This window comes from Dermacentor silvarum, chromosome 6, assembly GCF_013339745.2.
Source record: "Dermacentor silvarum isolate Dsil-2018 chromosome 6, BIME_Dsil_1.4, whole genome shotgun sequence".
In the NCBI taxonomy this organism is placed as follows: Eukaryota; Metazoa; Arthropoda; class Arachnida; order Ixodida; family Ixodidae; genus Dermacentor; species Dermacentor silvarum.
The window spans coordinates 97857712-97866615 of NC_051159.1; positions in this window are offsets into that span (position 1 = coordinate 97857712).

Below are 8904 nucleotides of genomic sequence, written 5' to 3' on the forward strand. Positions count from 1 at the left end.
GTGTCCGCGCGTTCGACTCATCTGTCAGCCCTATCTCGTGCTCACGTATCCAATTCCGATTGGTCGTGCAGCGCGGTAGCCCGTTTGTTTTCGCAGGTCTATAATATAAGCAGAAAAAGAAAAGTCTCAAGGGCAAATTACGTAAGTGCGGGATCCGCTGACAACTCCCGCGAGGAAAACTGCACTAAATAGGTGTTAGGTATACCGGCTGCGCGAGCATAGTCAGCTAAGATTATCAGAGTGACTCATAGAGCCTTCGCACGGACTTCGCACAAACTTTATCAGGCCTCGAGAACCATCGAGTATTATTTTCTGCGCTCGAAGGCGAGTTCGTCAGTTAGCGTAAAACTTGCGCTGGCCGAGAACTCTTGTGATTCCTTCATTTAGCTAAGCTAAGATATATAGGGCCAACTTGTCACTCTCTCATATTTCTTAGCAATCTGGAGCTTTTGGTTGCTCCACTTCAATCGTGGTTGCAGACAGAAATACGGCGCAAAGCTGTATTGCGAACCAGCTATAGAACTGATAAGCTACAAAACTTTCAGATGTGAAATCACGATCAAGACACTAGGCTAACAAAAAATACCATAATAATCCAATTCAGCGAGTTCTATTCGCGGACATCATGTCGGTATTAGATCGGGTGCGACATTCACTGGTATGGCATTCGGTGTCAGGTGCAACTGCCAACGCTTGGTGCACTTCCTCTGTTTGTCTCTGTCTTCACCTTGAGCACTGAAAATGAGTCTGAGCAAACTCCCCCATCCGAATGTTGTCCTTCAAGTCAGTATTCTTTGAAGCCACGGACAGCCCCGTGCCAGAGACCACAGAAAAAAAGTATCAGACTGCTCTTAAGAAAGAGAGTTGTTTCAGGTTTATTTTCAAGAAATAAATTTGGCCGGGCTTCGAGAATATATTCAAAAAAGAAACATCGTGCGATTTCTCAGCAATTCAAACCTACATGAAACGGATAGCGCTACAAAACATTGCATATCCTGGCAGGCTGCTTCACCACGAGCTCGTGAAAATCTCTCGTATCCAGTTTGCTCAAAAGGTATTTTGAAAAGACATCTTCCCAGATCAATTTGGTGACGAGGTGATTTCATGAATGATAATTTCAGACGCGGTCTGTCCTCAATGTTCAATATAAATCCTCCAAGTTGGATTCAAACCGACTTTGAGGATTGATTTTGTCTCTACTAAATTGAAGCATATAGGTAATGACGTTCGCGTAGAAGTCTCTCACAGCAACCATACCATACGTCAGGACTGAACAGTGGTCATGATAAGAACGTGAGAGAGGAAAACATCATATTTCTTGTGAAACATGTTCCGTATCACCATCTGGTGATCTTAATGATAACGACGGTGAGGCGCGTTGCTTGCACCCTTGAGTTTTGTGGATGTGGGTGATCGGTGAAATGGATGATGTGAATGTGGGCAAGCGTTGGCTGCGTGTCCCGTGGAGCTTTGGCCCAAATTTCCCAATTAACGAGTGGAAGGTGCAGTAGAATGAGAACGAACGCAGTCGAGGGCAGGCCAAGTTGCTGAGGCGAGCAAGCGAGCGGCACTCTCCAATGACGTCATCGTTTTGAACATCGCTTTGAATTGCGTCGAGGCCGTCCGTCCTGCTATGTGCGTGGGCATCGCAACGATGCTCATCGCGAGTGACTTCCCCTTGATCACGCGCCTCTTTCGCGATCTAATTTTCCTGTTAATCCTTTTTACGCAGATAACCACTACTTTAACCAACTATTTCAGCCGGAAGAGGGCAGGTAAGAAAACGCAGTCTTGAAACCGGCAAACAGCCCTGAAAGCAAAGCAACCTGTCGCCACGAAGCAGATCTTTATATTCAAGCAATGTCGCACGCTCGACGAAGGCCGGACGCTTTACAACCTTCGGGTCAGCGTATATCTCGCGCCTGCCTTGCATGGACGCACATCATCATTTATTTTTATTCTTGTTTTTCTCGGTCTTGGTCGCCGTGTATACGTGCTCGTACTCGTGTGAAACGTCGTCGCAAAATTGGAAAAACAGTGCGGTGAGATGAAATTTATAAAGAAAGCTTTCAGATAGTGTTCTTATAGTGAGATAAAGAGAGGTAGAGAGATTGTTACTCGCTGACTTATGGCTATGGCCTTACTGAATTTGCTGATTTTACTGGAAAAACATGATCTACTAGAACGAGAGATCGTCTTTCACTGACTTATGAAAGTGACAGCAGGCTGCCAGCGTCTAGAAGCTGCACGCACGAAGTTTTTTTGTGCATAGTACAAGTCGATCGACAATTAGAAAGAACATGGTAACACACACACGCACACTGAGAAAGTATACGTGCGTGCGTGCGAGGGAGAGAGACAAGAGGAGATAATCCAAATAAAAACAAGAAACAGATCAACAGCATGAATTACTCACCGTGAAAATTTGCTGGCAGGGAAAGAAGCTTTCATTACCGATGCGTGCGCACTGTATACTTGATGTTTATATCGTATTTGAAGCTGGAACGCATGTGATCATTAGTAAAGATAGGTATAAAAGAGGTCTTCTCCAGATCTCGCTCATGCTCACTTTTAGTGGATTGCGCGGCTTTGGCATCACGTGACCCGGCAAACATCCGTCGACAAAGCTGGAGCACATCCCATTCCGCATTTGCTCATCGAGGCTGTAAATTTCAGCGCTTATTGGTTATGTAGAAATTGGAACTTTAAGCAAAATGCCTATTTTTTTTTCCTTTTTTTTTATTCACGTGATTATCTTGCCTATTTATTATACAGGGTGTCCCAGCTATTACGCAGCACGATATAAAAAACGAGAAACGGTGTTACGCGAAGCAAACCTAGTGCGTATTGTTTCCAGTACAGTTGAGTATCCGCCAGTATTTTTTTCGTTACTCAGATTTAATTACTTAATTGTAATTAATTATGTAACTCGAGAAGTACTGTCCTAATTATGAAAGTGTCGATGAGAAAGTTGTAGAGCAACATGAAAAACTCCCGATACAGCTTTCTGTTGCTCAATGTACGTGCTACATAAATGTATTTTTCCGAGTGTGAAAGAAGCCCGCGAATACACGCAGAATTGCCACACGACTGGCCGCTCGAGGAACTTTGCCTGTATTCGCGGGCTTCCTTCATGCTCGGAAAAGCACTTTTATGTAGCACGTATTGAGCAACGGAAATCTGTATTGGGAGTTTTTCATGTTGCTCTACAACTTTCTCATTGACGCTTTGATAATTAGGACAGTACTTCTCGAGTTAGATAATTAATTACAATTAACTAATTAAATCAGTGTAACGAAAAAATTACTGGCGGCTACTCCACTGTAGAGGAAACAATATGCACTAGGTTTGCTTCGCGTAACGCCGTTCGTCTTTTTTTAAATCGTGCTGCGTCATAGCTGGGACACCCTGTATAAGCACGAGCTATGTGCCTAGAAACATTTTAGTGGTGCACTTGTCTCACGCCTATAAAGCCTGTTTGGATGTCGGTACCTATATTGGGTTTTCATGCCTTTTTTCATGTTCTGCCCTATCCTCATCTTGCTTATAATGTTTACCGCACCCGCTAAAAATTATTAAACAAACACTTTGTCGGAGTAAAGTCTGTTATTAACAGGTTTACAGCAGACGAGAGTATCGCTGTGAGGAGGGGCCAAACTGCTCTACGAGACGATACACTTGGAGGGGACCTAGCGTACGTATATAGTTGTGCGCTCACTTCAAGTACTTAGCCTACATCATCGGGAAAGTTGAATGCTCGGGAGTAACTCTGATCTGTAATGTGGGGCTCATTTTCTCCCGTTCGGGAAAGGTTCGCCAGAATCCGAATTGTACCTGTTGCTAAGAGTTAGTTCGAAACTTCAAACTGTCTCAGACCAAAATAACGGGGCTTTCGCTACTGAAAGAAGTGTCAAAGGTTCTGACCGGCAGAGCACATTGGGCCATTGAAGGTTCCGATGTACTAGCACGTGCCGCTAACTGCGGTGGATGTCGAGCGTGTTGGTTTTCTGCAGACAAGCTGATATACTCAGTAAAAAAAGGCACGACATCAACGCCAGAAATTTTTACATGATAATTCTTTGCAGGGCTTAAAGTCGCCCTTCAGGGGAGGGGGCACTCATGGTACACACGCTCATGTATGTATGTATGTATGTATATATATATATATATATATATATATATATATATATATATATATATATATATATATATATATATCCGTGAAGCATTGAATCATAGAATCGGGCAGTGCAACAGGTCAAAGAATAGAAGCACGTAGGCAAAATACCTCAATTTTATTGACGTTTCGGCAGGAAACCAGCCTTCACTCCGGGTCACATCAACCGATCAATCACGATGAAATCATTTATTGAAAAATTGGAGAGTTAGAATTGCCCGCACTAGGCACCACTAGTAATAAAATCACCTCCAGCACCTGTCGAGAGGTTGCCGCAGTGCTGCAGCTTACCTGCCGAGAGGGGGCCGAGCCCTTCCTTAAAATATGGAGAGGGAGCCTGCCCCCCCCCCCCCCCCCCGACATTAAGCACTAGTTCTTTGTAACTGCTTTCATATCTTTTCTCATGGTGTCTATAGTCGGACTAGATTTCAGATAAATCTTGTAACCTAACAACCTTGTCTCATTGCGCTTTATTTAGAAAATAAAATTAATATCACAAAACCGGGGTTTCGTGGGCTGTGTTCCTTAGAATAATTTATCCTCAGATGCACAGACAAATTTTTATTAATAACCCTATACATGGGGCCTAAAAGACAGTTTTTGGCGCCCATAGATGCCTTAAATGGCAGCTTTAGTGCCTGTTATAAGGGACCTAAACCATTTGTCAGGGCCTTGACATCCTGTCTCTAGTTATGAGCATATTGGCGCTGGTCTGATCATGGTCCTTTTGTTAATCCACTTGCGACGGCATTGCAATGCCCGACTGTGTTTAAAAATTCCAGCTGGCCCGGTGCTTGGAGCGATACAAAAGCACTCGTACTCTTGCTCAGACCCCTTGATGGGTCATTGAAATTAAATTCTGTTTTGCATGCTTGTGTATGATACACGTAGGCGCGTTGGCTACCATTCTATGCATGCGCCAATGATTTCATAATTGATATATCACTTAGTGTATCCGTGCTACGCGTACTGCCAGGCAAACCTTTCAATGTGTGTTAAAGAATCTCTCTCTCTCTCTCTTTTCGTGTGATATTTATTTTCTGGCATTCGCAGCTTTGTTTTGAGTGGAACAAGGAAAAGAGGGAAGGGTGGAGGTATAGCTCTTTTGTACACAGAACTTGCAACATTTTTTGCAGCAGATTTTTTTCGGAGAAGGCCCATCACTGTGGCGAAGACGACGGTGAGAACGGGGTTGTTCAGCGTGCGAGTAGTCCGCCGTTTTGTTCAAAACCTCTCCTCTCAGTGCACATACATTCTGTGTACAGTCGTAGCTTGCGTTTTGTTTATGTGACATCTTTGGTGGAGGTTCTGGGTTTATGAACGTCGTTATATCAATGCGAATAGCACTTTCAGCCGACTTCGGCTACTTTGGATCTATTTAGCTAGCTGCCTTACGCCGCTCTTTTACCATCCAGCACCAGAAATTTTTCTGGTGCTGGACGGAATCAAACCCCACGTCAGACGGTTTTCTCAAGCACAGCAGCCCGACACTTAATTCTTCTCAGCATTAGCACCCACCGGTGCGCCACGCATCTCGGAGGCTACGCATATTATGGGAACCGCGCGGAAGCGCGAATGCTTGAATGTTAATTGTATTAACGCCTACAGTCATCACTATAGATGGATTATGCCGTAATTTTTCTCGCTTTCCTTATTTTGACGTCTTGTTTACTTTCGTCGTCCAATGTACGTCGGTGTGTCCCAGAAGGTGTGTCATAAAAAGATGTTGTCTACACAAGAGGTTAAGTGCCTATCGTGCAGTGACTCCTCGTCTTTCATTGTCTGTACTACCATGACACGGCAGCTGGTGTTAGTGATCTCTATGCGCTGGAACGCCTGTCGCGAAGATGTGTAGAGAAAGCAACATGACGCGCTCCTTTGTTGATAGGATATACTCGGAACACTGCATCCATGCTTGCAATATTGCATGCAGTCGTCTGCGGTAAGTGTCACGACTCTCACAGGTATATTCCTCGCTTGTACGATCGACCGCATGCTCTGAATATCTAGGTAACGAAAGTGGGAAACAAGAGCATAACTAAAAAGCCATATGCACAAAGCTTTTCGATCGTAAGTGCTCTTTGCAATTGGTCGTCCGCCTTTGCTAATTGTACGTTCAACATCAGGATTGGCTAAAATGTTATCTTACAAACAATTCTAGCGTAAGAGGTTCTTGCGAATACGGGTCCATGTCTCCTGGTGCCAACTCGTCTTTCGTGCACGGTAAACTGCTGTAGAAGAAAAAAAAAGTGCTCATAAGACAGGAATATGTTTGTAGAACAGTTAAGCGCGCGCCGAACTGACTGTGTTCATTCAGACGTGGAGATTTGAATTTACAGCTGAAGGCAGTTGATCCTGTAAATAGCAGGGCAGCGTAATCATTTCTGCTGAAGCTTTAGGATATTGTGTGTGCGTTTACGGCTTTCGTGCGCTGTGTTTGACTGTTTGGCACTGACTTGTATCCGGAGAGGCAAGATGCTGACAGAGGAAAAAAAAGAAAAAGCGCTGAGTGAATACTTCGAAGCTAGCGCGCTTATTTCTCGTTATGTGACGTACATGCAAGCTACTGCCTACTTTCGTTTCCGTTTTTTTTTTTTTAGTAGAAGTACGAAATACTTCTTCTAAATACAGCTAGAAACCAAGCCCGCAACAGAAAGAATATATAAATCCACCGCAACATTCCAAAACCTCCCATTTCAAAGAGGTCTATTACAAAATTGTGTACGCAAGGCCATACACTACGGATCAAGCAGCTTTACGTAATGGGGGAGATAGCAGCCCTAAAACAATCCTGCTCAATGTTACACGTGATATCGCAACGCCTTCCCTTTGCGTAGATGTATATCACCAGCGCTGTTACATAAATAAGGGTGCACTTGCGACCTTCTCATCGTTCGTGTGCCTCGAGCAACCTAGAGAGGGTGCCTCGAAGGCAACTATAGATATTGCAACCGCAGATCAACCAGATACGTCGCAAAGAAATTAACCACAAAGATGGCCAAGAGATATAAAATGCACAGCGTAAGGCAAGAGGTCTGGTTTATTGCTGTTCGTTGTCACATGACAACTCCCTCTCTGCCCCTGAAACTGTCTGAAGGTTAAAAAAGAGAACGAGAGAAAGAGAGCCTGATTTATCTGGCATCGAAATGCATTCGTGCATCGTTTCGGCATATCGCCTTGCGTTCTTTCAGAGCCACTGTACAGAGTGGTATACGCTATCAGTGCTTATGTTAAGCAGTCCGAACTCGATATCGGAGTAGTCTTCAATAGTTGAACAGTCTTCAAGATGTGTGCATTTATATTTATGAACGGTCATCATAACCGAGTGAGGAATGAAAGTATAAAAATATTTCTTGCGCGAGCGCCAATTTTCTAAGGAAGGCCCTCAAGCTCTAATACCATAGCCAGCCTTCGCTATGTGTAATTGGGCCGCGATTAACCGTTGCTTTCGTTGTAATCTGGCTACTTAGGTTGAGAGGTGGCCAATAAGCTTCCTGCAATAAGAGTTTTTTGTATTATTGCCTAATTTGTTATTTCAGAGTGCCAAAAGAAGAAAATATAGCATGTTAAGGTTGCAGAACCGTTACCAGCATTTCGAAAAGCCGTCGGCTGATACGGACGGAGGAAAAAAGGGAAACGGGGGGGGGGGGGGGGGGAGGCAAGTAGGGGGGGGGGGGGGAGGCAAGTAGAGAACATTGTAGAAGCTGATGTGCAGCTCTGGAAAATCATGACCAAAGATAAAAAGTAAACCGAGAAGATTAAAGTATAAAAGTCTAGGTCATCACCGAGCTTCGAACCTTGTTGGAAAGTTTCCGATTGCTATCGGACATGGTTGTTCAATTACTCGCAAGGTTGTTCTTCAGCGTGTGTGACTGTTGTTGCATAGAGCTTGCTTGCAAGGTCTCGGTGCAAGTGCGCAGATGTCAGCCTAAACTCACTTTCCCGCTACTATAATGTACACCAGTGCAATGATAACCCAATGATGGCTATCGTATGCATAAAGTGTACTGAGTCCTCTGACCTTCTACTTTTAAAGACTTCCGTCCCAAAAGTAACAAGTTTTTGCATAAGTTCTGAGTTAGTAACGCATACATAAACCACCCCATGACAACCTTCAGGCTTTCAGCTTATTAGATTTTGGCTAACATGAAGGGAGGAGGAGGAGGAGGAGGAGGAGGAGGAGGAGGAGGAGGAGGAGGAGGAGGAGGAGGAGGAGGAGGAGGGAAAGAGAAGGCAGGGATGTTAACCAGAAATGCGCCTGGTTGGCTACCCTACTCTGGGGGACGGGAAAGAGGGAATAGAAAGATGAGGTAGAGAGAGGAGGGGGGAGGAAGGACACGGTGAGCTCGCGCACACTCGCGGAGGGCCTGAGCAATTCAAAGGCGTTCACATAGGCCAGTCGTCCTCAAGTAAGACAACAGTGCCTTCACAGCTTTGTGGGCTGACGAGCGATGGGGACGGTCTTCAAGGAGCACCTGCACGGACAAAGGTCGATCGTCAAGTCCTCGCAATGCGTTCGATAAAGTTTGTCTTTCCGACTGCAATCGATCGCAGTGACACAATAAATGTTCTATGTTCTCTTCGCTGCCGCAGACGTCGCACGTGGCACTTTCGGTCATTCCAATCAAAGCACAGTACGCCTTCGTGAAAGCCACTCCCAACCACAGCCGGTATAGAAGCGATGCTTCACGTCGGTGAATCCCGGGTGGAGGTCGGAGTTGGAGCGA